At 45.6% G+C, this 27577-nt stretch overlaps 1 pseudogene across 1 annotated transcript; it reads left to right on the plus strand.

Moving 5' to 3' along the window:
* Nucleotides 1-6548: 6548 nt before the first annotated feature.
* On the plus strand, nucleotides 6549-17246 carry LOC144317809 (DLA class I histocompatibility antigen, A9/A9 alpha chain-like; annotated as a pseudogene). The gene is made up of 5 exons (XR_013383760.1): nucleotides 6549-6662; nucleotides 6836-7105; nucleotides 7377-7652; nucleotides 14848-15081; nucleotides 15174-17246. The product of XR_013383760.1 is annotated as a DLA class I histocompatibility antigen, A9/A9 alpha chain-like (transcript).
* Nucleotides 17247-27577: the final 10331 nt, after the last annotated feature.

Below are 27577 nucleotides of genomic sequence, written 5' to 3' on the forward strand. Positions count from 1 at the left end.
TGTGTGTGTGTATATATATATATATATATATATATATATATATATATATATATATTTTTTTTTTTTTACTTCTGGGTATCTCACAGTGTCTCTTTAGAAAAGAATAATCATTTAAGAGAGAATGAGCGTGGGGGTGGGAAGGGACAGAAGGAGAAGCAGACTCCCCGCTGCTGAGCAGGGAACCTGTCATAGTGTATTGATAGTCTTTTTCCCCCCCTTTATATGAAAAGGCTTTATGTTTATTTTTTAAAAATTTTTATGTATTTATGATAGTCACACAGAGAGAGAGAGAGAGGCAGAGACACAGGCAGAGGAGAGGGAGAAGCAGGCTCCATGCACCGGGAGCCTGACGTGGGATCCGGGATCGCACCCTGGGCCAAAGGCAGGCGCCAAACCGCTGGCCACCCAGGGATCCTGGCTTTATGTTTATTTATTTATTATTATTTTTTTAAAGGTGTTCTTTTTTAAGATTTTATTTATTTATGAGAGACACAGAGAGAGAGAGAGGCAGAGACACAGGCAGAGGGAAAAGCAGGCTCCATGTAGGAGCCTGATGTGGGACTCAATCCCAGGGCTCCAGAATCATGCCCTGGGCTGAAGGCAGGCACTAAACCGCTGAGCCACCCAGGGATCTACTGGCTTTTATGTTTAATACAGACATTCAAATGAGAGTTGGGTCTGGCTTCTGGAGGAGGAGCCTGTTTTCAGCCAGAGAGAAGCACAGGATTATGGGAAACATCATCCACAAGGTTGAAGGGCTGCAGAGCTCCCTGAGGCCAATGTGCTGGTACTGCATCCTACCCAGTGAATTGGCAGGACTGAGGTGACTGACCTGAATTACTGTACCCTCTATATGAAACTTGTGGAGGTGGGTCCTTAAGAATATTGAAATCCATTGAATCTGCTGGACAGTTTTTGTTTTTGTCATAGGTGACCTTCACAGTAACCTTTCAAGAGAGCTTTCTCATTTCACTTTTTTTTTTTTTTTTTGGATGTGGTTGTCCAGCAATTGTTCTAGCACTGTTTATTAACAGATTACCTTTTCTCCATTTTATGATGGCCCTTGCTTTCATGTCAAAATAAGTTGACTATATTTATGTGGGTCTGTTTCTGGATTTTCTGTTCTCTTCCATTGATATACTTCTTTTTTCACCAGTACTGTATACACTGTCTTGATTACTATAGCTTTATAGTAAGTCTTGAAGTCAGGTAGTATCAGTTCTCGTAATTCTGTGTTCTTATGGTAGACTGGCTATTCTGGCTCTTTTGCCTCTCCACATAAACTTCAGAGTCACCTTGTTATCCACAAAATAACTTGCTGAGGGGCGCCTGGGTGGCTTGGTTGAATGTCTGCCTTTGGCTCAGGTCTTGGGTTCCTGGGATTGAGTCCTGTGTCAGGCTCCCTGCAGGGAGCTCTGCTTCTCCCTCTGCTATGTCTCTGATTATTCTGTCTCTCATGAATAAATAAGATCTTAAAAAAAGAAAAAAACTTGAGATTTTGAATGGGATCGAGTTGAATTTAAAGACCAAGTTGGGAAGAACTGACATTTTGGCAATATCAAGTCTTCCTACCCATGAATATGGAATATCTTTCATTATTTAGTTCTTTGATTTCTTTTATCAGGGTTTTGTCAACTTCCACTTGTGCATTGCTAGTATACAGATGGTCCCCAATTTACAACGGTTTGACTTGCAATTTTTTTTGGCTGTACACATTCAGTAGAAAGTGTAATTCAGATTTTGAATTTTGATCTTTTCCCAGGCTAGTGATGTAGTATAGTACTCTTGTGATTCTGGGCAGCAGCAGTGAGTCACAGCTCCCAGTCAGACATGTAACTGTGAGGGTAAACAACCAATACACTTACACCAATTCTGTACCCATACAATTATCTTGCTTTTCACTTTCAATACAGTATTCAAGAAGTTGCATATTTTATCCAACACTTTTTAAAAAGTTTTTTTTTTTTTAAGATTTTATTTATTTATGAGAGACACAGAGGGCAGAGATATAGGCAGAGGGAGAAGCAGCTCCCCACAGGGACCTGATGCGGGACTCAATCCCAAGACCCTAGGATCATGCCCTGAGCCAAAGGCAGATGCTCAACTGCTGAGCCACCCAGCAGTCCCTAAAAAGTTTTTATTTATATAAGTAATCTCTACACCCAACATGGGGCTCAAATTCACAACCCCAAGAATAAGAGTCCCGTGTTCTGGTTGAGCCAGCCAAATGCCCCTCAACACTTTATTATAAAATTGGCTTTGTGTGAGATAATTTTGCCCAACTCTAAGCTAACGTAAGTGTTCTGAGTGTGTGTTTAAGGTAGGCTAGACTTAGCTACTGTGTTTGGTAGGTTAGGTGTATTAAATGAATTTTTTAATCAAAACCACAATGAGATATACCTCACACTGGTCAGAATGACTAAAATTAACAAGTCAAGAAACAATAAGTGTTGGTGCTGATGTGGAGAAAGAGAGTACTGTTGGTGGGAGTACAGCCGGTACAGCCACTCTAGAAAACAGTAGGTTCCTCAGAAAGTTGAAAATAGACCTACCTTACAACCCAACAATTGCATAACTAGGTATCTACCCCAAAGATACAAACGTAGTGATCTGAAGGGGCACCTGCACTCCAGTGTTTATAGCAGCAATGTCCACAATAGCTAAACTATGGAAAGAGCCCAGATGTCCAACAGATGAATGGATACAGAAGATGTGGTATGGGATCCCTGGGTGGCTCCGTGCCAGTAGTCCTAGAAGGCTGCCAGCTGTTGACAGCACTGACTGCGGCCTTATGAGAGAAACCTCTTGAATGAGGGTGAGCCTCCAGATGACAACAGCCACAGACCATGTCAGATGGAGCAGAAGAGCTGCCTGCTGAGCCCAGTCAATGCATAGAATGACCACTAATAAAAAGGTAGTTTTATTTTGGGATTGTTACCCAGCCAGCAATAGGTAACAGGAATGCATATTATATAATATCATAATACTACTATTTTTATTGTCTGTCTTTCCTATCAGACTGTAAGCATCAGGAGAGTAGGCATTTTTTCTCTTGATTAAATGATAACCAGGCCTAAAATCATGCCCTGCACAGAGACACTAAATATTTGTGAATAAATGAATACATGCTGTGGCCACTTTCCTTAAAGTGGGTCTGAAACTGAAAGAGCTTCGCGGTGTTTGGTTTTGGAGATTGTCTTAGTCTGCTTGGGTATTCATCAAAATATCACAGATCGAGTGGCTTAAACATACTCTCTGGAGTCTCTCTTATAAGGACTCTAAACCCGTTGATGAGGGCTCTACTCATGATATCATCACCCCCAAAAGCCTCAACTTCTAATACCATCATACTGAAGATTATATTTCAACATGTGTATCTGGGTGGGGCACATTCAGTCTATAGCACCGCCATAGTGTTGGGCCAGTGGTTAGGGTAGAAATGAGATTTGGGACTGGGGATGTAGCATGAGTTTCTAAGTTCAGGGGTTGAGAGTAGCAGAGAACAGGGCCTGAGGGGTCCACTCTCAGGGTGCTTGGGTTACCAGAGAGGAAGCATGCAGACTCCTCGGCAGTGAGTTATGGAGGGTGTAGGGACTGCTGGGAAATGGGTGGTCAGCACCCTGGGTCCTGTTACTGAGGTCCTTGTAGTCCACATCAGTGTCCAGCCCACACTACATGTTCAGCTGAGGGGCTCCTCAGCTTGGTGGGGAGGCTCTGCTTGCCATAGAGGAGGAAGGAACAACTGAAGGCTGACGACTGAAGTGTGCTCAGCCATGGTCATAAGGTACTAACACGGAGTGGGACCTTGAAAACCCAGGGTTGGTGGTCCCTATAGGGCTGGTACCGCATCTGCCCTTCACTCTGGTCCAGGACCCAGAGAGCCCTCTCCATGTAAACAGGTGTTCCTTAGACCAGCCCTTCCCATGCCCCTCTTCTCCCTGACTCCTTCCCTCCTTGGAAGCTCTTCCCCTCTCATGTTCTTATTTACACCCTAGCCTCACTCCCCAGGAGCATCCTCCCTTTTCTAGACCCAATGCACTGTGGGCTTCTGCCCCTCATCCTTCATGCTATGTTCTCAGACTTACTGAACTGAGTCCAGCCCCAGAGGCAGCAGCAGAAAGAAGTGACAGGAACTTAGGAGTCCTAGGTCCTATCTTTGGAGACCGGGCACTCAATTTCTTTGTGCGGTCCATACCAGATCTGGGAACCAGCTGTGATTGCCTGGAGAACTTGCCCCTGAGGGCGGAATCAGTGATCATGCAAAGAAAACATCTATGTTATTGTGGATTTGGGGGAACATTTTGCAACCCAGCCTGACATGGACAGGGGCAACCTTTTGTGTTCAAAGCCCTGATCTGGTGTTGGGAGCAGAGGGGGACCCTGGGAGGTCCTTGCTGTGCAAGAGAAAGGGAGAACTTGGTCTTCCAACCTCATCCCTGTGACCACACGGGGGCGCCGCTGCGCTGCTCCTGAATTCTGACTGAGCAGCCTGGGAGGGTCTGGGCTGTAAGTTGCTCAGGGGAGGCTGACCTGGAGCTTGGGAGCATCATCAATACTGCCACAAAGAAGCTTCTGAACAGCCCTGGACTCCACAGGTATCAAGATCAGGAATGCGGCAAGGATTGAAGGAGAGGAGAGGTAGGAACCTTGAGTCATCCATCAGGTTTCTGCTTCTCCACTGTGACCCCTCTCTCCAGCTCCTTGATGACAGCGCCCAGAAAAGCCGAAAAGAAACATTTTATTTTCCTATTTCTTTTCAGGACTTTTTTATTTTTTAAAAAGTATGTTTCATGCCCAGCATGGAGGTTGAACTCATGACCAAGATCCAAGCCGAGATCAAAGAGTTGAATGCCTGACTGAGCCGCCCAGGAGCCCTTCCAGTACTTCTTTTTTCTTTCTTTTAAAGATTTTATTTATGAGAGACACACAGAGAGAGGCAGAGAGACACAGGCAGAGGGAGAAGCAGGCTCCCTGTGGGGAGCCCACTGTGGAACTTGATCCCAGGACCCCAGGATCAGGACCTGAGCCACAGGCAGACGCTCAACCTCTGAACCACCCAGGTGTCCCTCTAGAGGCTTCCTAAGTGAGATGGAGGAGCATTTGAGTGGCTCAGTTGGTTAAGTGTCTGCTTTTGGCTCAAGTCGTGATCTCGGGGTCCTGGGATGGAGCCCCAAGTTGGGCTCCCTGCTCAGCGGGGAGCCTGCTTCTCCCTCTGCTCTTTACCCTACCTGTGTGTGTGTTCTAGCTCAAATAAATAAATAAAATCTTTAAAAATAATAGAGCCCCTGAAGCATTTTCAGTGATGAAATGACACAACCTGACTCATATCAGCAGGATCGCTGTCTGTCCCAGGTGGCGAGAGTGGCCTTAGGGTAGCAAGTGTTGGAGTGGCAGCAGGGCCCCAATCAGGAGTGAGAGGGGGTGGAGACTCGGGATGAGAGGCCCTAATTGATGAGAGATGGAGAGAAGGGCTGCAGACCCAGGCGGAGGGAGAGAAGCAGAGGTGACCAGTTTTACAGCAGTGGAATCCTCACATTTAAATACGTTGTTATACAGCCTTTTTAAAAATGGAATCTCTATTTCCAGGTCTTAGCAAGATATTTTTTGCATCTAGAATTTACTATATTCTGTGGGGCTGCCTGAAAATCAGTTGCCTCCTTATGCAAATCAGTTTAAAAAATGTCTAGACGAAATATGTGCACTGCTTAGATGTGAATAATGCATAAAAAGAGGCAATGCAGGAGCACTGGCGAAGGGCATTTTGACTGCATGGAACGTTGCAAATTTGAGGTGCTTCAAGTTTGTACATGCTCCTGATCGAAATGTATAGTATCAAACCATGCTTCCATGTATTGAGGATATGAGGGGAACTCACAGAAATTTGGGGCTATGGAATGAAGATTGTTTTGTTTATTTTTAAAGATTTTATTTATTTATTCATGAGAGACACACAGAGGCAGAGACACAGGCTCCCTATTCGGGCCTTGATCCCAAGACTCCAGGGATCATGACCTGAGCCACCGGCAGAAGCTCAACCACTGAGCGGCCCAGGTGCCCACAACTTCAGGTTTAAAGAGAAAATCCCTGTCTCTCCATCTCCGTTCCCAGGAGAGCTCACTATCTGGCATCCAGTTTCCTGGCGGTGATTTTTCTTTCAGAAGAGTACGGAGAAGTAAGGAGTAGTTCAGCTCAAGTCGAGGGTTTCCACAAACGTAAGGGACAAAAAGGGGCTGATCCCTGCCTGGTGTCTGTCCCCGGTTTCCTCAGAAGGACCGCCAGCCAGGCCTCAGGGAGACGGTGAGAGAAAGCGCTCCGTGCAGGTGGAGGGGAATCAGGGCAAAGCCCTGGGTCTCCGGGAAGACCTAGAGCGGTGTCTGGGGACGGGGAAGCCCAGTTCCGTCCCCCGCGCGCCTCCCTCCCCTCTCCCAACCCGCCTCAGGGCCTCCCGCCTGGATACTCGGGACTTGGCCCCAGCGCGCACCCCCATTGGGCGGCGGGGTTCTAGGGGAGCCGATCGGCGTCCCCGGGGTCCGGGCCTGCGGGGCCACCCCTGCCGGCTCTTCGGGGCTCTGGAACCTCAAGGATGCGAGTCGTGATGCGCGCCCCCCACCCCCCGCCCCTGCTGCCTTCGGGGGCCCTGGCCGTGACCCTGACCCGGGCGGGTGAGTGCGGGCGGGAGCGAGGGGACCGGCGGGCGGGGACGCGGGACCCCGGGAAGCCGCCTCTCCGCCGCCCCCGGCCCCTCCCGCCTCCGCCCCGCCCCGGGCATCTCCCCTGGGCCCCGGGCCCCGCGGCGGGAGGGGGTCGGGCGGGGTCTCAGCCGTCGGCTCCGCAGGCTCCCACTCCCTGAGGTATTTCTACACCTCCGTGTCCCGGCCCGGCCGCGGGGACCCCCGCTTCATCGCCGTCGGCTACGTGGACGACACGCAGTTCGTGCGGTTCGACAGCGACGCGGCCACTGGGAGGATGGAGCCGCGGGCGCCGTGGGTGGAGCAGGAGGGGCCGGAGTATTGGGACCGGGAGACGCGGACCGCCAAGGAGACCGCACAGGTGTACCGAGTGAGCCTGGACACCCTGCGCGGCTACTACAACCAGAGCGAGGCCGGTGAGCGGCGCGGGCCCGGGGCCGGGGCACGACCCCCATCCCCCCGACCGGCCGGGTCGCCCCGAGGGTCCGGGTCCGGGCGTCACCCCGAGTCCGAGGCCCCCCACCCTAAACGGGTCCTCAGAGCCAGGAAGAGGCCGTGCGCCCTTTCGAGCGGTTTTCCTTTCGGTTTGAACTTAGAAGTCTTGCGGTCCCGGGACTACTAGGGTGTTCACCGCGGGGCGGGGCCTCGGGGCCTCGGGGCGGAGCTGACCGCGGGGGGGGGGGCCAGGGTCTCACACCTTCCAGTGGATGTTTGGCTGTGACCTGGGGCCCGGCGGGCGCCTCCTCCGCGGGTACAGTCAGGACGCCTACGACGGCGCCGATTACATCGCCCTGAACGAGGACCTGCGCTCCTGGACCGCGGCGGACGCGGCGGCGCAGATCACCCGGCGCAAGAGGGAGGCGGCAGGTGATGCAGGGCACCTGAGGAACTACCTGGAGACGACGTGCGTGGAGTGGCTGCGGAGGTACCTGGAGATGGGGAAGGAGACGCTGCTGCGCGCAGGTACCGGGGCCCCGGGCCTCCCCGATCTCGCCTCAGGCTGAGGCCGTGGGAGAGGATAGGAAGAAATAGAATCCACACCAGTATATGGCCCTCCCATGCGTCATGGATGGAGAGACTAACTCTGCCTAGGTTTTCAGATCCGGTACTAGAGAGTGGCCCTAAGGGTCTGCCTTTCTCCTAGGGACCATTAAGGTCACATTCCCTCCAGGGATGGAGGAGGAGACCATTTCTGAAATAACTGATGAGCAGTTCTTTTTGACTCACTCCCTTTGGGAGCCTTGGGGGATTTTCTCAGGCTTTGTTCTCAGCCCTGTACCTCAAGTGTTTGGAATCAGGCCTCACCTGTTTGAGTCACTTGGCCTCCAGCCAGGCCAGGACTAGAAATTCCTTTTTACCTCTCAAAAACCTGCCTTCTACACTGGGCCATCTCATCCTAATTCTAGAACTTTCCAAACAAGAAGAGATTATGTGTTCAGGCTGGTGTCTGGGTTATTGCTCCTTTCCCCCACCCCAGTTGTCCTACTCATTCTCAGGATGACCACATGAAAGCTGCTTCAGTGGACCAAGACAGATACAGAGTTCCTGAATTTAAATCTTTCTTTCTTTCTTTCTTTCTTTCTTTCTTTCTTTCTTTCTTTCTTTCTTTCTTTCTTTCTTTCTTTCTTCTTTCTTTCTTTCTTCTTTCTTTCTTTTTCTTTCTTTCTTTTCTTTCTTTCTTTCTTTCTTTCTTTCTTTCTTTCTTTCTTTCTTCTTTCTCTCTTTCTCTTTCTTTTCTCTTTTTCTCTTCTTTCTTTCTTTCTTTCTTTCTTTCTTTCTTTCTTCCTTCCTCTCCTTTCCTTTCCTTTCTTCCTTTTTTAAAATAAATTTTATTTTATTTATTTTATTTTTTTAAAGATTTTATCCATTTATTCATGAGAGACACAGAGAGAGAGAGAGAGAGAGAGAGGGAGAGACAGAGAGAGGGAGAGACAGAGAGAGAGATGCTGAGACAGAGACAGAGGGAGAAGCAGGCTCCACACAGGGAGCCCAATGCAGGACTCCATCCCGGGACTCCAGGATCATGCCCTGGGCCAAGAGCAGGTGCTAAACCACTGAGCCAGGGATCCCTAAAATAAATTTTATTTTATTTATTTATTATTTTTTTTAAATTTATGATAGTCATACAGAGAGAGAGAGAGAGAGAGGCAGAGACATAGGCAGAGGGAGAAGCAGGCTCCATGCACCGGGAGCCCGACGTGGGACTTGATCCCGGGTCTCCAGGATCGCGCCCTGGGCCAAAGGCAGGCGCCAAACTGCTGCGCCACCCAGGGATCCCTAAAATAAATTTTAAACTTAAATTCAGTTTAGTTAACATATGCTGTATTATTAGTTTCAGAGATAGAATTTACATGATTCATCAATTGTGTATAACACCCAGCACTCATTACAGTACCTGCTCTCCATAATGCCCATCACCCAGTTATCCTTTCCCCCCACCAACCTCTGCTTTAGCAACTCGTAGTTTGTTTCCCAGAGTTAAGAGACGCTTATGGTTTGTCTCCCTCTCTGATTTCATCTTATTTCATTTTTCCTTCCATTCACCTGTGTTTATGTTTTGTTTCTTAAATTCCACACATGAGTGAAATCATATGATATTTGTCTTTCTCTGATGGACTTATTTCACTTAGCATAATACTCTCTAGTTCATCCACATAATTGCAAATGGCAAGATTTCATTCTTTTTGATGGCTAAGTAATATTCCATTGTATATATGTACCACATTTTCATTATCCATTCGTCTGTTATGGTCATCTGGGCTCTTTAAATAGTTTGGCTGTTGTGGACATTGCTGCTATAAATATTGGGGTGCATGTACCCCTTGGAATCATTATGTCTGTATTCTTTGGATAAATACCTAGTAGTGCAATTGCTGGGTAGTAGGGTAGTTCTAGTTCTACCTTTTTGAGGAACTTCCATACTGTTTTCTGGAGTGGCTGCTCCAACTTGCATTCCCACCAACAGTAGGAGACATCTTTTCTCTGCATCCATGACAACATCTGTTATTTCCTGAGTTGTTAATTTTAGCCATTCTGACTGATGTGAGGTGGTATCTCATTGCGGTTTTGATTTGTATTTCCCTGATGCTGAGTGATGTGGAGCATTTTCTTCATGTGTCTGTTGGCCATTTGTATGTCTTCTTTGGAGAAATGTCTGTTCATGTCTTTGGCCCATTTCTTAACTGGATTTTTGTTTTATGAGTTTGATAAGTTTCTTTAGCTCTTGGATACTAACCCTTTGTCTGATATGTCATTTGCAAATATCTTCTCCCATTCTGTAGGTTGCCTTTTAGTTTTGTTGATTGTTTTCTTTGCTGTGCAAAAGCTTTTTATCTTGGTGAAGTCCCAATTGTTCATTTGGTTTTGTTTGCCTTTGGAGACAGTCTAGCAAGAAGTTGCTGTGGCTGAGGTCAAAGAGTTGCTGTCTGTGTTCTCTAGGATTTTGAGGAGTTCCTGTCTCACATTTAGGTCTTTGATCCATTTTGTTTTTGTGTATAGTGTAAGAGAGTGGTTCAATTTCATTCTTCTGCATGTGGCTATCCAATTTTCCCAATGCCATTTGTTGAAGAGACTGTTTTTTTTAACTTGGGGATTCTTTCTTGCTTTGTCAAAGATGAGTTGACCATAGAATTGAGGGTCCATTTCTGGGTTCTCTGTTCTGTTCCAATGATCTATGTGTCTGTTTTTGTGCCAGTACCATACTTTCTTGATGATTACAGCTTTGTAATATAACTTGAAGTCTGGAATTATGACGACTCCAGCTTTGATTTTCTTTTTCAACATTGCTTTGGCTATTCAGGGTCTTCTCTGGTTCCATACAAATTTTAGGATTATTTACTCTGGCTCTGTGAAAAATGCTGATGGTATTTTGATAGGGATTGCATTAAATGAGTGGATTGTCCTGGGTAGCATAGACATTTTAACTGTATTTGTTCTTCTAATCCATGAGCATGGAACATTTTTCCATCTCTTTATCTCTTCTCAATTTCTTTCATAAGTGTTCTACAGTTTTCAGAGTGCAGATCTTTTACCACTTTGGTTAGATTTATTCCTAGGTATCTTATGGTTTTGGTGCAACTGTAAATGGGATCGATTCTTTGATTTCTCTTTCTTCTACCTCTTTGTTAGTGTATAGAAATGCAATTGACTTCTATGCATCAATTTTATATCATGTGACTTCGCTGAATTCCTGTATCAGATCCAGCTATTTTTTGTAGAGTTTCTTGGGTTTTCTACATAGAGTATCATGTCATCTGTGAAGAGTTAAAGTTTGACTTCCCGGCCAATTTGGATGCCTTTTATTTCTTTTTGTTGTCTCATCGCTGAGGCTAGGATTTCTGGTACTGTGTTGAACAGCAGTGGTGAGAGTGGATATCCCTGTTTTGTTCCTGACCTTAGGGGAAAAGCTCTCAGTTTTTCCCCCTTGAGGATGATAATCATTGTGGGTCTTTCATATGGCTTTTATGATATTGAAATATGTTCCCTTGATACCTACATGGTGGAGAGTTTTTAATCAAGAAAGGATGCTGGGACAGCCTGGGTGGCTCAGCGGTTTAGCGCTGCCTTCGGCCCAGGATGTGATCCTGGAGACCCAGGATCGAGTCCCACGTCAGGCTCCTTGCAGGGAGCCTGCTTCTCCCTCTGCCTGTGTCTCTGCCTCTCTCTCTGTTTGTCTTCCATGAATAAATAATAAAATCTTTTTTTAAAAAAGAAAGGATTCTGTGTTTTGTCAAACGCTTTTTCTCCATATATTGACAGAATCATATGATTCTTTTCCTTTCTTTTATTAATTTGTGGAAGTTGAACCACCTATGCAGTCCAGTGATAAATCCCACTTGGTTGTGGTGAATAATCCTTTTATTTATTTATTTTTTTTAATTAAAATGTTTTAATTATTTATTTATTTATGATAGTCACAGAGAGAGAGAGGCAGAGACACAGGCAGAGGGAGAAGCAGGCTCCCATGCACCGGGAGCCCGATGTGGGATTCGATCCCGGGTCTCTAGGATCGCGCCCTGGGCCAAAGGCAGGCGCCAAACCGCTGCGCCACCCAGGGATCCCTGAATAATCCTTTTAATGTACAGTTGGATCCTATCAGCTAGTATCTTGGTGAGAATTTTTGCATCCATGTTCATCAGGGATATTGACCTGTAATTCTCCTATTTAGTGAGGCCGTTGTTTGGTTATGGGATCAAAGTAATGCTGGCCTCATAGAATGAGTTTGCAAGTTTTCCTTCCATTTCTATTTTTTGAAACAGCTTTAGAAGAATAGATATTAATTCTTCTTTAAATGTTTGGTAGAATTCCCCTGGGAAGTCATCTGGCCCTGGACTCTTGTTTGTTGGGAATTTTTGATTACTTCTTCAATTTCTTTCCTGGTTATGGGTCTGTTCAGGTTTTCTATTTATTCCTGTTTCAGTTTGGTAGTTTATATGTTTCTAGGAATGCATCAATTTCTTCCAGATTGCCTAATTTGTTGGTATGTAGTTGCTCATAATATGTTCTTATAATTGTTTGTATTTCTTTGGTATTTTAAAAAATTTTATTTATTCATGAGAGACACAGAGAGAGAGGCAGAGACACAGGCAGAGGAAGAAGAAGGCTCCATGCAGGGAGCCCAATGCGAAACTCAATCCCAGGACCCCAGGATCACGCCCTGAGCCAAAGGCAGGTGCTTAACCGCGGAGCCACCCTCAGGCATCCCTCCACCTCTAGAAGTGTCTTTGGGTCTAAATGAGTCTAAAATGAGTCTCTTGTAAGCAGCATATTGATGGGTCTTGTTTTGTTTTGTTTTTTTAATCCATTATGATACCCTGTGTCTTTTGATTGGAGCATTTAGTCCATTTACATTCAGAGTAATTTTGAAAGATATGAATTTAGTGCCATTCTATTACCTGTAAAGTCGCTATTCCTATAAATTGTCTCTTTTCCTTTCTGATCTTTGTTACTTTTGGGCTCTCCCTTCACTCAAAGGATCCCCTTTAATATTCCTTGCAGGGCTGATTTAGTATTCACAAATTCCTCTTTTTTTTTTTTTTTTAGATTTTATTTATTTATTCATGAGAGACACACAGAGAGAGGCAGAGGCACAGGCAGAGGGAGGAGAAATAGGCTCCATGCAGGGAGCCCAATGTGGTACTCAATCTCGGGATTCCAGGATCATGCCCTGAGCCAAAGGCAGACACTCGACCACTGAGCCACCCAGGCATCCCAAATTCCTCTAGTTTTTATTTTTCCTGGACACTCTTTATCTCTCCTTCTATTTTGAATTACAGCCTTGGTGGATAAAATATTCTTGGCTGCATATTTTTCCCATTTAGCACATTGAATATATCATGCCAGCCCTTTCTGGCTTGTCCAGTTTCTGTGGACAGGACTGCTGTCAGCCTTATGTGTCTACCCTTGTAGGTTAAGGAACTCTTATCCCTGAGGCATCCCCTGGGTGTGTTTTGGTCTGCTTATAAAAGAAACTAGATCTCGGTGATGGCTGGGTGGTTCAGTGGTTGAGCATCTGCATTTGGCTCAGGGCATGATCTTGGGATCCAGGGATCAAGTTCTGCACTGGGCTCCTTTCAGGGAGCCTGCTTCTCCCTCTGCCTATGTCTCTGCCTCTCTGTGTCTCTCATGAATAAATAAATAAAATCTTACAAAAAATTAAATAAATAAAAGAAACTAGATCCCAAAATAAGAAAGAAACATTATATATATATATATATATATATATATATATATATATATATATATATATATATATACAAAAATAAAATTCAATAAAAGGAAGCAAAATAAAAATATATAATGCATATATGAAAATAAAAATTAAAGAATAAAAAAGAATTGAAAAAATAGGAAAATAACTGAAAAATAATACTGAAAGACTAGAGAATAAAAAAAAACATAAATGGTATATACTGTTTTCCTTGAGAGCTGAAGCTTTGCTGTCTGCTCTGATCAGTAAACCTGGTGCCCGCTGGTTGTGCTGGTCTTCTGTGGGAGAGTCCTGCTGCGCTGATCCTCAGGTGGACTTTGCCCCCGTGGAAGTGTACTTCTCTTGCACAGAGGCCGAGCTCAGTGTAAGTGGCTCTGGATTCCACTAAGTGGCCCTGTTTTGCTCCCTGAAGGCTTTCGGCTCTCATGAGCAGGATGAATAGGGCTGCATCCCGCTCTCTAGTCTTAGAGCTGAAAATTCACACCCGCACTCTTCAGTGAGCCCTCATGAAAAGCAGTTGATCACCTTGTCTCCCAGGTGTTCACCTAGCCTGTGACTGAGCATTTTTTTAAAAAGATTTTATTTATCTATTCATGAGAATACACAGAGAGGAGAGAGAAAGAGGCAGAGACACAGGCAGAGGGAGAAGCAGGCTTCACGCAGGGAGCCGGATGTGGGACTCTATCCCGAGTCTCCAGGATCACACCCTGGGCTGCAGGCGGTGCTAAACTGCTGAGCCACTGGGGCTGCCCAACTGAGCATTTTTATCTCAGGCAGGCAACTGAGTTTTAGGCCGCCAAACCTGACACACTCCAGCTGTGTGGACCCATACAGTTCCTCCCCAGGAAGGAAGAGGGGTATAGCTGTGCTTCTCCCACCTGCTGGGCCCCTGCTCAGAGAGCAGTTTGCCTGACTGTGTAGCGGTTTGTGGTTCATGGCCACACTGAGCAGAAACCCGGCACCAAAACTCGCTGATGGCAGCTGGCTTCCCCAGTGGGTGCCTGGGACCTGCTGCGCTCAGACACTCCCATTCTTCATCCTGAGACTCTGCTGTCCCACCTGGGATTTTGCCTCCATCGCCACCTGAGTCCCTTTAAGCCAGGGACTCCCCACTGTAGGAGACTTCTAGAAGTTCTCATTTTGTGCTCCCGCTGCATACAATGCTTTGCAGTAGCCCCTGTAGGCGGCGCCCTCCCCTCTGACGTATCCTCTGATATTTCGCCCTGGATTTGGGTCCTCGCACCTCCTACCTCCCACAAAGTGGTTGGTTTTCTACTTGTACAATTGCAGCATTTCTTTTCTCAGATTTCCGATCTATTTCTCAGGTTTTCAGAATGATTTGATAAATATCTAGCTGTATTCCGGGGACCAGATGAAGTTAAGGTCTCCTATTCCTCTGCCATCTTAACTCCTCCCTAAGTTCCTGAATTTTCTGACCCTTCTCTTCAGATCCCCCAAAGGCACTCTCACCCACCACCCCTTCTCTGACTGTGAGGTCACCCTGACCTGCCAAATGGGATGGGGAGGACCAGACCCAGGACACAGAGCTTGTGGAGACCAGGCCTGCAGGAGATGGGACCTTCCAGAAGTGGGCGGCTGTGGTGGTGCCCTCTGGACAGGAGCAGAGATACACGTGCCACGTGCAGCATGAGGGGCTGGCGGAGCCTGTCACCCGGAGATGGGGTAAGGAAATCAGGAGCCCTTGTGGGAGAACTTCAGTAGAGTTGAGGGTGAGACCTGAGGGGCAAGGCCCTCACCTCATCCTCTCTTCCCAGAGTCCCCTCCTCGGCTCACCATCCCCATCGTGGGCATCGTTGCTGGTCTGCTTGTCTTTGTGGTCTCTGGTACTATGGTGGCTGGAGCTGTCCTGTGGAGGAAGTAGATCTCAGGTAGGGAGGGGATGCTCTGAGTTTTCTCAGCGTTTCAAGCCCAGGTAGAAGTTTGTCCTATCTCATTTAGGGGAAGTGCTACCCGCACACATGTGCTTGTCCACTCCATTGTGCAGCTCATTGCTACATTCACTGTGTAGTAAAGCACGTGTGAGAGTGAAGGACAAACTCATCCCTCCTGTTGAATGTGGTGATGGAATCTGATCCCCAGTGGTCACAGGTCAGAGAGCAAGGTCCTTGCTGAGGACAGACTCCAGGAGAATGGTTGGTCTCATCCTGCTATCTCTTTTCTTCATGTCCCTGATTCTTCCATAGGTCTGTAGTTAAAGTTTTGGAAACTTCCGTGTGGTCCAGGCTATGAGTTTCACCTAGGATCTCGGGTCATGCCTTCTCCATGGCACCTCATGTGATGTTTTCTTTCCACAGGTGGAAGAAGGATTATGCTGAGGTTGCACATGAGTATGGAGGGGGTGATCCCTGAAACCCCGGGGTGGTACAGACAGGACCCCATGGGGATCTTGGCACCCCCCCCACTAGCTCCTCCTTTGGTCTCATCTCCTTTGGCTCTGACCACATTCTATCTGTTCTGCCCCAGGCAGTGACAGTGCCCAGGGCTCTCTCTCTGCTTCTACTGGTGAGACCTTGGAGGGCCTGAAGGGGGGAGTGGGGAGGGGACTGGGCCGTGATTGGGTAGTGGGGATTCTTTGAGTAGGATATTTTGAGCATGTGCTGAGCTGTTGAGAAAGTCAGCATGTATATGACTGACCCAAATCTGTTCATGATTATTTTATTTCATAGTGTGAACCAGCTGCCTCGTGGGGGACTGAGTGATGCAGGATTTGTTCACTTTCCCACCTTGTGATGTCAACACCCCTGATTTCTCTTTCTGCAAAGGGCATGTCTGAATGTGTCTGAAATATGTTCCTATTAACATAATGTGAGGAGGTGGGCAGACTGGCTCCCTCCCCACGTGACTCCCCTCCCCCGACAGACCTGTGTTCTGCTTTTGTGTTGCTTTTGTGTTGCAGCTGAGGGAGAGCGGGTCATCTCCATCCCTGTCTTTATGTTACACCGAGCTACAACTTCTTACTTCCTTATTGAACATAGGACTGTGGATGTGAAATTGTTTTTTCCAGTTCTTGTCATGAGGAGCTGATCAGTTAGTCAGATCTGATCTGAAAGGAGAAGATTCCTAAAGTTTGAGAGAGGAAATAAATGGGAGCACTGAGACTCTTCCAGAACCTGCAGATTTGGTGTACTGTGTCTGCTCTATGTGAGGACAGGAGACGCTGTGAGGAGCCTAGTATGGAGGAGCCTCATGCCCACTTGGTGCTCAGTGCAGCAAGGGTGTGACATGGTCACTCAGCTGAGGACTCTCTCTGCTGTTTTGTCCTTGTCCCTCCAGTAGAACCTGTCCTTCCAGGACCTGTGATCATAGAGACTTGGGCATCACCCAGACCTTGTCCTGCCTCCGGGACCATGGGCAGCAATGTTGTGTGGCAGGGTCAGCCTAGGATCGGGCCTGGGTTTGGGCTCTCAGCCCCAGCTCTTGGTGTTTATTTGCTGTTTCTGTGTGTCTGTAGAGGATCAGTCCTTTTCTCATGTTCCTGTGGGAGTTCTGGCCTCATTCATCTTCGGGGGTCTCCTGTCTGACAGCAGCAGGAGGTGGTTGGCCGTCAGTATCTCCACAAGGCCCAGGGCAGCCCCTGTGCACAGGCATCTGTGTATCCAGAGGTTATTTTCAGACTCATTCAAGTCTTATCCTCCTTCTAGGGCTCGACTGTTCTTTCCATCGTTTCCCCAGTCTTCTCAGAGGAACAGATACTGGATTGGCAGACAGGAAGCATGCTGTAATTTCTCATTTAAAATCAGTTCTTGTTGTGTTTCCATCCCCTGCTTGCCTGTGCTCTGCCCTAGTGATCCTGTGCTGGCTCCAATCCAAAGTCAAGGTGTTATGAAGCAGAGTCTCCTTGGTTTCTCTTCGGTTGGGAAATAGCAGTTGTGAGTCAAGGGTGGTTGTTTTTTGAAAATGGAATGTATGTGGTGTGCAGGAAAGGTGCTGTGAGAGTGGGGAGGGAGGGAGGAGGGATAGGATGGTGAGAGAAGTATAGAGGCGCTGCTGGCAGCCTGATAGGTCACAGTGCTGGAGCTGCCCCAGAGCAGATGTGGTCTGAGGCTGCATTAGCAAAAATACTGACTCTGGAATAGGGAGATGCTCTACACCGGTCACTCCTTCACTGGTGTGTGTTGTGTGACAGATACATGACACGCCACGTTTTGCATCTGGGAAGTATGGGTGAAGTTCTGTGTTTTTCACGAGGTGCTACTCTGCTGCAGGTCTTCACATCATACTTTTAACAGCAGGAATGTACATTAAGATTCCCATGTGGCTGTGCATCAGCCTTACCTGTAGGGCTTATTAAACAGGCAATTCCTTGATCTTGTGCCTAATATTCTGAGTCTCTGAGTCTGGGGAGAGGCCTGTGCATTTTGTGAGAAGCTGCATGAGTGATCCTAGTGCTTGATCCTAGTGCTCAGCGGGAACCACTGCGATCCGTGATCAGAGCAAGCCTGGGTGGGGAGGGCATTCAAGTTTCTTTTAAATGTGGACTTTTTCCCCTCATAGAGACAAGGCATTTGTTGTCAGTATGAGACATGCTGTTGTAAGATATGTGGCATTGTTTTATCATGGGATATGGTCAGGTGGGAGGATTAGGGAGCGGTTCACAGTTCAGTATGACAAACATCTCTGAATGCTTGTTCTCTGCAACTATTCCTCTGATTGATTTCTTGGAGCAAAGAATGGAATCCAACTTTTCTTGAACTTAGACAAAGGATAGGGGATACATACATACTTATCTATGTCTTCTATGTATATAAAATATTGTTTGGGGGAAAATCATACCACAGGCTTAGGCTACACAGCCAGGAACAGAATCCACAATTGCACAGTAAACCAGGTCTCACACAGGAACCATGGCTTCTGCTGCTGGGCACAGTTGTCACTGCTCACACCACTGACTCAGTTAATCCAGAACACTGGCCCCCTTGGCTGGGACTGCCATAGCTGCTGCTTGTGGGACTGGATGACACACTGCCATCCTGCCACCTATGCCCATGCCTTCTGCATAGTGGCAGCTTCTCTCTGTCCCCAGGTCGTGAGTCAGGGCCAGCGTGTTGTCACCTGTTTGGTGGAGTCTCATGCTGTGTGTAACTAGAAGGATGTTGGGAAAATAGGACTTCCTCCTCTGTGGAGAGAGGCGGTCTCTTCTAAAGACCCTAAATTTGGAATTCTCCTCATGTAGGAAGGCAGTTGGGGTGAGGGATGGAGAGGGATGGAGAAAGCCATTCTTGGAGCACAGATCTGAGGCTGAAACTTGATCTGGTGTGCTTTGTAGGCACTCAGGTTTGACCGAAGGAACAAGTGTCTAATAAATGACACCTGTCTTCTAATTCCCTTGGTACTACATGATTAGATCCAGCTTTTGTCCACTCCAGTGTTCGCTCACAGATACATGCAATGGTGTTGTGGGCTGGTGGCATGATGACTCAGGATGTGTTTGCCCTGCCTTTGGCTCCTTGCAAAGAGGAGAACACCCAGGTCTGTACGACTTCAATGGGTCTGTGTGGGTACCAATGTGTCATGCTGACGTTTATATTTCCTTGTGCCTGGCGACATCCTGGGGGAGAGAATCTCTTAACATCTATCAGCTTTTATGTGACTGCTTGCCAAGGATGAAAAACCAAACAGTGAAAGAACTCAGAGCACCAGCCTGGTTTTCTAGTGTAGCTATAGTGTCCCTCAAAGTCTGAACTGTTCATTCACAACAGTTTGGCTGAGAAAATGAAAAGGGGAGTTTATTCAATGGTTCATGAATTGGGCAGCTGCCCAGCTAGCAAATCGCAAGGAACCTCTTCTAGCTGCAGAAAGGAAAGTATTTTAAAGGCATAGGGGAATGGAGAAAAGGAAACTATTGGTAAAAAAAATGCCTTGTTGTAAGCAAGGTGGCCCTGCTAAGGGGAAAGGAAGTGGTCTTTCAGTGGCATCCCTCCAGTGCTGACCAGGAACTTCTGGTGGCTGATTATAGGTCACATTTCTGGGAGAAGCTGAAGCTGCAGTTAGGCTAAGTATTAAGTTCTTGGTGGTGTTTAGCATAAATGACTTCATTTTGGGCCTGCTAACAGGACCATGAGCATCTGGTTGCAGACAGAAGGACATGATAGGAATGCTTCTGCCTTATCCTTTGCTCTTGTAAGATGAGGTACAGGTTTACTTGCTTGCTCTTACTCTGAATTTCTCCTTGTGGAGTGGTGAAGATTTATTCCTCCACCTGAGGAGACAGAGAATACATAGGGGAGTGGCAGAGGGAGAGGGAGAAGCAGACTTCCCACTGAGCAGGGAGCCCACCTCAGGTCGATCCCAGGACCCCAAGATCATGACATGAGGCAGATTCCTAACTGACTGAGCCCCAGGTGCTCCAGTTCATTTCAGTTCTGACATTGTCGACCTGGAGTGAGCATGGAACCCACAGGTGTAAGGATTCATCCTGCAAGATTGCCCACAGCTCATGAGCAAGTCTCAACTATCAGCTATTCATGTCACCTGCACTTTTCTTCAAGTTGGCTACAGAGTGGGGGTAACTCTAGAACCCTCAAAGTTCTAGAATGACTCCTAGAAACTCAGGAAAATTTTCTGCTTACTCTTATGGTTTATTATAAGGATACATATGAGCAGCCAGATAAGGAGGTACAGGAGTGTGGGAGTGTGAAGGTTCCAGTGCAGGAGCTTCTGTCACTGTGGAGTTGGAATGTGCCACCCTCAGATGTGTTTGTCATTTCAGAAGCTCTGTGAACCCTGTTGTTGAGAAGTTTTCATGGAAGGTTCATGACATAGGCATGATTCATTCACTGGCCATCGACCATCGGTGATGGAGGTCAGCCTCCAGTGCCTCTCCCCAGAGGTCGGTGAGTGAGGCCAATGTCTCTAACTCTGTAATCATGGTTTGGTCCTCCTGGTCACCAGTCCCAACGTGAAGCTATCTAGGACCCTCACCCAAGTCACCTCATTAACATATCAGAGACACTCTTATCACTCAGGATATCCTAATGGCTTGGGGACCAAATATTTTTATTATCCCATAGGCTACCTCTGGTCTTTGACCATAGATCCCTTGTAGTAAAAGGACCGAAATCTAGGATAACAAGAAGAAAATTGTCAAAGAGATAAAAAAGGAGACCAGTGTACCAAATAAGGAATTTAGAAATAATTCCACATATATGTGGATACAGGATTGTTGATAGAGGTAAGACTTGAGGAGAGAGGGGAAAGGATGGAGTTTTCAATAAAAGTGAATCAACTACTGGCCATTCATGAAGGAAAAAAGATAGATGTGAACCTTTTCTTCACACCATACACATGCAAAAACAAATCAATTACAATCTATAAAATTTCAGAAAATATTACAGAAAAATATCACTATGACTCTGATTTAAGAAAGAACTTAGCAGAACAATGGAAGACATTTGCAATAGAGAAAGAATCCTCTATGTTATTAGTTATAACTAATAGTGCTGTTCATCTAAAGACGTCATCAAGAAAGTGAAAAGACAGGCCACGTATTGGGAGGAATCTTTGCCATGCATGTTAGCAACCAAGACTAGCCCACAGAACATGTCAGTGCTGCTCAGATCAGTGAGCATCGGACACACTACTTACTGGAGCTTCCCATTTGCCAAACTGTAGTGGCAGCCAGGAGCATCTGGAGACACAGGAGTCCACTCCCTGAGTGGAGGGTAGAGGATGGTCTCCCAGGGCACAGACGTGGTGAGCAGTGGGAAGGGGGATAAATGGGAAAGTGACAAAGAAATCAAGGTGATATTTTAAGAAATGTCGATAAAAGGCAAATCTACAGACAGTAGTTTAGTGGTTGCGCAGGATTGGGGAGAGGTGACAGGAGAAGTGAGGGGTGACTGCTAATGAGCACAAGGTTTCTTTAGGGCTGATGAAAATAATCTAAAATTGGTTGTAACAGGAAGCCTGGGTGGCTCAGCAGTTGGCCATCTGCCTTTGGCTCAGGTCATGATTCCAGGGTCCCGGGATTGATTCCCACACGCACAGATCCAAATCCATTACATAATCTTTGAACATTATCTCTTTTCACCTCAATATAAGTGAAGGGACTTCTGGATAAAATTCTACATGTGAAAAAAAGACAACGCATAGTCTCACACATGTATGGGTGCGCGCGCACACACACACACACACTCTTTAAGAACTAAAATACTTGGGTATTTGAGTCCCACATCTGCCTTTGGCTCAGGTCGTGATTCCGGGGTCCCGGGATTGAGCTCCCCTGCAGGGAGCCTGCTTCTCCCTCTGCTTATGTCTCTGCCTCTCTCTCCGTGTCTCTCATAAATAAATTAATAAAATCTTAAGAAAAATAAAATTGGTTGTAGCGATAGTCGCACAACTCTGTGAACATCCTAAACTGTTGAATTGTACACTTAAATCAGTGAATGGAGAGTGAATAAGATCTCAGTAAAGCTGTAATAACAAACCCACAATGAGATGATCTGCTAAATCCACTAGAACCTCGCATCATGCTGACTGGCTGTGAAGAGGTGCTGTCAGGGTGGCTGGAGGGGCAGGAAGCACCTGGGACCACATGTCCTCCTGGATGACAGATGCACTGAGGGTTTAGAGCTGTCGGGGAAAGCTGGGGTCTACTGAAGGCTTGCTCTTGCAGGGGGAAGGCTGGGAGGGTAGAGGGCAGGTCACTTCAGGCACTTCCAGCCTGTGCCATAGATGAGGCAACTGTCCTCTGGCCTCTAGGCCTGTGGCCAACAGCCGGCAGGAGTCCCCACAGCAGTTGGCACAGGTAGTGGAAGCTAAGGTGAGCAATTAGGGCGCTGTTTGTGAACATCAGGAATAAATGTTCTTTTTTTTTTTTAAAAGATTTTATTTATTTATTCATGAGAGACACAGAGAGAGAGAGAGAGAGGGGCAGAGACACAGGCAGAGGGAGAAGCAGGCAAAGGGAGAAGCAGGCTCCATGCAGGGAGCCCGACGTGGGACTCGATCCAGGGTCTTTAGGATCACACCCTGGGCCGCAGGCGGCGCTAAACCGCTGTGCCACTGGGGCTGCCCCAGGAATAAATGTTCTGATCGCTGCTGGCTGCTTTTGGTCACGGGGATGCAGCAAAGATGCAGGCAACCGTGTTTGCAACGCCCACCACCCATGGGACAAACCTTGCTCCTGTGGTTGAAGAAACTTCACGGGTATTTGAAACGCCTGGGAACTTCCCCCTCATTTCCTCCTTTTTTCCATTTTGGGAGGCAAGATATAAGGACTACAACATGGAAAAGCAGCTGCAAATACAGGGACTTTACGGCCTTACATGTGCCCAGGGAAAGGCACAGGCTCCTAAATGATCTGAGAGGTTCTCAAGTTGACACCTTAGGTGGATTCCTCCCACAGGACACTACGCAACAGAACGACCAAGAAACAGAAGTGACAAATAGCAACCAACAAAGCTGTGCAAACTCTGGGGAAGGGGAGAGTCTGAATTCCAGAGTTATCACAGAGGATTTAAATATGCAGTTTTCAAAACAAAAAATCACGAGCCTATGAAGAATCAGGAAAGTTTGACTGTTGAAAGGAAAAAAATCAATGAGTAGAACTGTCTGAGAAAGAATAGATGGCAAACCTGCTAGAGAAAGATGTTAAAACAATAGCCTTACAGATGTTCCCGCTGAAGTCAGGTGACAGCAGAGTAGGAGCTCCCACTGCTGATCTCTCCATAGAAACAACAAACACAAAAATCAAGTGTTAAAAATGTAAAAATAAATAAATAAGAGTGTACGAACTTTGATTCTGTAAAAACATCAACAAAAATGATAAATAAATAACACAAATTGAGGGCAGCACCTCTGGGAAAGCTCTGGACTATCACGAGGAGACAGCAGAACCCACAAAGAAATGGACATCTGTGAGTTCTCTGAAAATGAATTCCAAATGGTTATTTTAAAGAAGCTCAGCAAGATTGAAGAGATTAACACAGATACCTTATAGGCCATGTGTATGGGTTTGATATATTTAAAATGCTCAAGGCAAAAGCTATTAACCAAGAATATTTATCCAGCAAAATTGTCTTTTGGAAATGAAGGAGAGATCAAGACCTTCCCAGACAAAACTGAAGGAGTTCATCTCTACTAGACCTGCCTTAGAAGAAATGCCAAATGGATTTCTTGAAATAGAAATGAAACAAGGGCACCTGGGTGGCTCAGTCAGTTGAGCATCTGCCCTCAGCTCAGGTCATGACCCCAGAGTTCTGAGATCGAGTCCTAGGATGGAGCCCCAGGATCAAGCTACTTGCTCAGCAGGGAACATGCTTCTCCCTCTGCTCCTCACCTAATACGTGCTTCTCTTCCTCTCAAATAATAAATAAAATCTTATTAAAAAGAAATAAATGAAAAACACTAAGTATTGACATGAAAACATAGGAAGATATGAATTCAATGATAAAGGTAAATATATACTCAGAAGTCTCTAGCACTGTATGGTGGAGTATAAATCCATATAAATTTATACTCTAGTATAAAACTTAAAAGACAAAAGTGTTAAAATAACTAGAACTTCAATATTTGGTTAATGAATACACACAAAAAATATGTAAATTGTGACATCAACAACATAAAATGTGGGCGGAGGAGTAGATGTGTAGAGTTTTCTGTGCAGTTGAAGTTAAGTTGATATCAGCTTAAAATAGGCTGTGATAACTGCAAGGATGGATATGATAGCCTCCTGGGAACCACAGAGCACCCACCTACAGTAGATACACAAGGGATAAAGAGAAAAGAGCCAAAGCATTCTACTACAAAACATCACCAACTCACAATGAAGGCAGAAAGGAAGACTGGAACAAAGGAACAAAACAAGCAGAAAAACAGTTAACAAAATAGTAGGTTTTTATCTATCAACAGTGATTCTAAGGGTGAATGGATTCAATTCCCCAGTCAAAAGAGAGCTCCTGAGTGGATTAAGAAAAGGCTCTGCTGTTGTTGTTTTTTTTTTTTTTTTTAATTTACTTATGATAGTCACAGAGAGAGAGAGAGAGAGAGGCAGAGACACAGGCAGAGGGAGAAGCAGGCTCCATGCACTGGGAGCCCGATGTGGGATTCGATCCCGGGTCTCCAGGATCGCGCCCTGGGCCAAAGGCAGGCGCTAAACCGCTGCGCCACCCAGGGATCCCCGGCTCTGCTGTTTTTAAAAGGATACTATTGTTAGCTTTAAGGCCACTCAGAGGCTCAGAGTGAAGGGATAGATAAAGTATTGCAGCAAGTGGAGAGCAAAAGGGAGCAGGAGTTACTAGAGTTGGATCAGACAAAAAGTGTAAACAACGAAGGTCATTATATGATGTCAAAGGGGTCAATTCAGCAGGAGGAGATAACAGCTGTAAATATGGATGCAACCACCACTGGAGCACCTACATATATTAAGCAATTATGAACAGATCTGAAGGCGAAAATAGACAGCAATGCAATAATAGAAGGACTTCATTGCCCCACTTTCTTTCAACAATGGATAGGTCATTCAGATATAAAACCATAAGGAAATCTTGGACTTGAACTAGAGATCTAACAGACACATCCAGAATACTACATTCAACAGAGGGGGATACACATTCTTCCCAAGTGCACACAGAATACTATCTGGGATAGCGTAGGTCCCAAACAAGCCTTAACATGATTCAGAACTTGAAATCGTGTAAGTATCTTTTCCAGCCAGGATGGTATGAATCCAGAAATCAGTAACAGTAGCAAAAGTGGAAAATTGATAAATAAGTGGAAATGAAACAAGACCCACCTGAACAATCACGAGTCAAAGATGAAATAAAAAAGGAGATCAGAAAAATACCCCCCGCTTTTATTTTTCGAGTAGGAAAGATCCTTTTTTATTGGGGTGGACACGGAGCACGCACTAGTCTGTGATAAAATGACTTAAGAGAAAGATCCGGAAATGCCAACTTCTCCCTCTGGCACACATTCAGAGCAAAGCCTGGGCACAGAATAGGTCCCAGCCAAGTCTTTAAGGCCCGGACTAGAGAGTAGGAGCAGGGAGAAAGGCTCCCACCCATGCTGCTGGGCCACAGCATGGCCCTGGCTCTAGACCCTTGCAGACATACTCTGGTTTTTCCGGAGGAGACCTGGAGGGGGGTGGGGGAGTGAAAGGGGATTCTGGGTAGTGGAGTTTGTGAATAACAATGTTTTTTAGAAAGCATCTACCAACATCACACTACTGGGTCTGATGTCCCCTTTAACCATTGCTTGGTACATTTTACAGCATAAATAAAAACTCAAGGAAAATAAATACTTCTGCTCCTATGAGGTTGGAAGTGGTATGGATAGTCAGGTGTGGGTGGGCCAGTAGGGGCAGGACAGGGGGCGCTTACACAAGGAGGGCGGGCCTGGAGCAGACAAGACAGGAGGCGCCTGTGGGGGAGTGAGAGTCTTAAGTGTCCTCATGCATGTCCGGCTGTTGGTCCCAGCGACCTTGTGGGGGTGTGGGTGTGGGGGGGTACAGAGTTCTCACCCTCAAGGTCCACTTGCTTCTGGTCTCTCTTCTTGGCGGTGTTCTTTTTGTCCTATTGCTGATGTAGGTAGCGCAAAAGGATGTTTGTCTTTTCTGTCACAATGATCTGTTCAGATGGGTACTCCCAGGTGGGCAGGTAGACTGAAGGACGCCGGTTCGAAGCTTTGCACACAGAGTCAGCACGAAATTGACTAAAATTGCTTTTGTTGTAGACAGGCAGTCCTTTCAAAAAAATCTGCCATCTTCTGTTTCCTTCCTTGCTGCCTCAGCCACCGCCTCAGCCGCTGGCACAGCTGCCACAGCCACCTTCTTAAACGCAGTCGCACAGTCAGAAAAATATCTTGAGATAATAAAAATGGATACAGACATATCAAGTCTTATGAGATGTAGCAAAATCATTTCTTAAGAGGGACGTTTATGACAATAAATGCCTATGTAAGAAAGATCGCAAATAAACAACCTCATGTGACACTTCAAAAAACTAGAAAAAGAAGAACAAACAAGCCCAAAGTTATTAGAAGGATGAAAATAAATATCTGAATGGAAAGAAATGAAATTGTGATAAAAAACACATTAGAAAAGATCAATGAAATGAAGAGTTGACTTTATGATAAGAAAAACAAAATTGACAATTGGTTAGCTACACTAAGAAAAAAATGTATTATTTTCAGTAAATAAAATAAATAAAATACATACATTTATATTTACATAAAATATTTATATTTACATAAATACAATTTAATATAGTTATAATATAAATAATTATTATATGATAATAGTAATCACTCAAATACATACAATTATGAACAAAACAGGGAGACATCACCACTGATCCCACAAAGGTATGTATGAGCATAAGACTCTATTATGACAGTAAATGCCAACAAATTAAATAGAAATATTGGATAAATTCCTAAAAACATAAAAGTTACCGAGACTGAATCATGAAAATTTAGCGAATCTGAACAGATCAATAACTAGTAGAAGATTGAATGGGGAATAGAAAGTCTCCCTACAAAAGAAAGCACCCATGCAACTTCACTGGTGAATTCTATCAAGCATAAGGAAGAACCAATACCAATCTTTCTCAGACTCTTCTAAAATACTAAAGAGGAAGATAGACTTCCAAACTCATTTAATGTGGCCAACTTCATGCTGATAGCAAAGCCAGACAAGGACATTATGAGAAAAGAAAATGACGGGCTAATATCATGGATGAATGAAGATGCAACCATCCTCAACAAAATACCAGCAAAATGAATTCAAAAGCTGTTTAAAAGGAACATATACCATGATCAAGTGAGATTTATGCCTGGGATCCAGCGATGCTTCAAAATACATTTGACAAAAGTCAATATCCTTTCATGATCAAAACTCTCAAGAAACTGGGTATAGAAGAAATGTTTGTCAACATAATAAAGGCCATATATACCAAGCGCCCACTAACATCATCCTCAATGGTGAAAAGCAAAGGCCTTTACTCCAAGATGGGGAACAAGACAAGGATGCTCACTCTCACCATGTCTATTCATCATAGTACTGGAAATCCTAGCCAGAGCACTGAGGCAAGGAAAAGAAATAAAAAGCGTCCAAATTGGAAAGGAAGAGGTGAAACTGTCTCTGTTTGCAGATGACATGAATTTTTTTCTTTCAAGATTTCCTCTCCTAGCAACGTTCAAATACACAAAGCAGTATTGT

The sequence above is a fragment of the Canis aureus genome, chromosome 7 (genome assembly GCF_053574225.1).
Source record: "Canis aureus isolate CA01 chromosome 7, VMU_Caureus_v.1.0, whole genome shotgun sequence".
Lineage (NCBI taxonomy): Eukaryota > Metazoa > Chordata > Mammalia > Carnivora > Canidae > Canis > Canis aureus.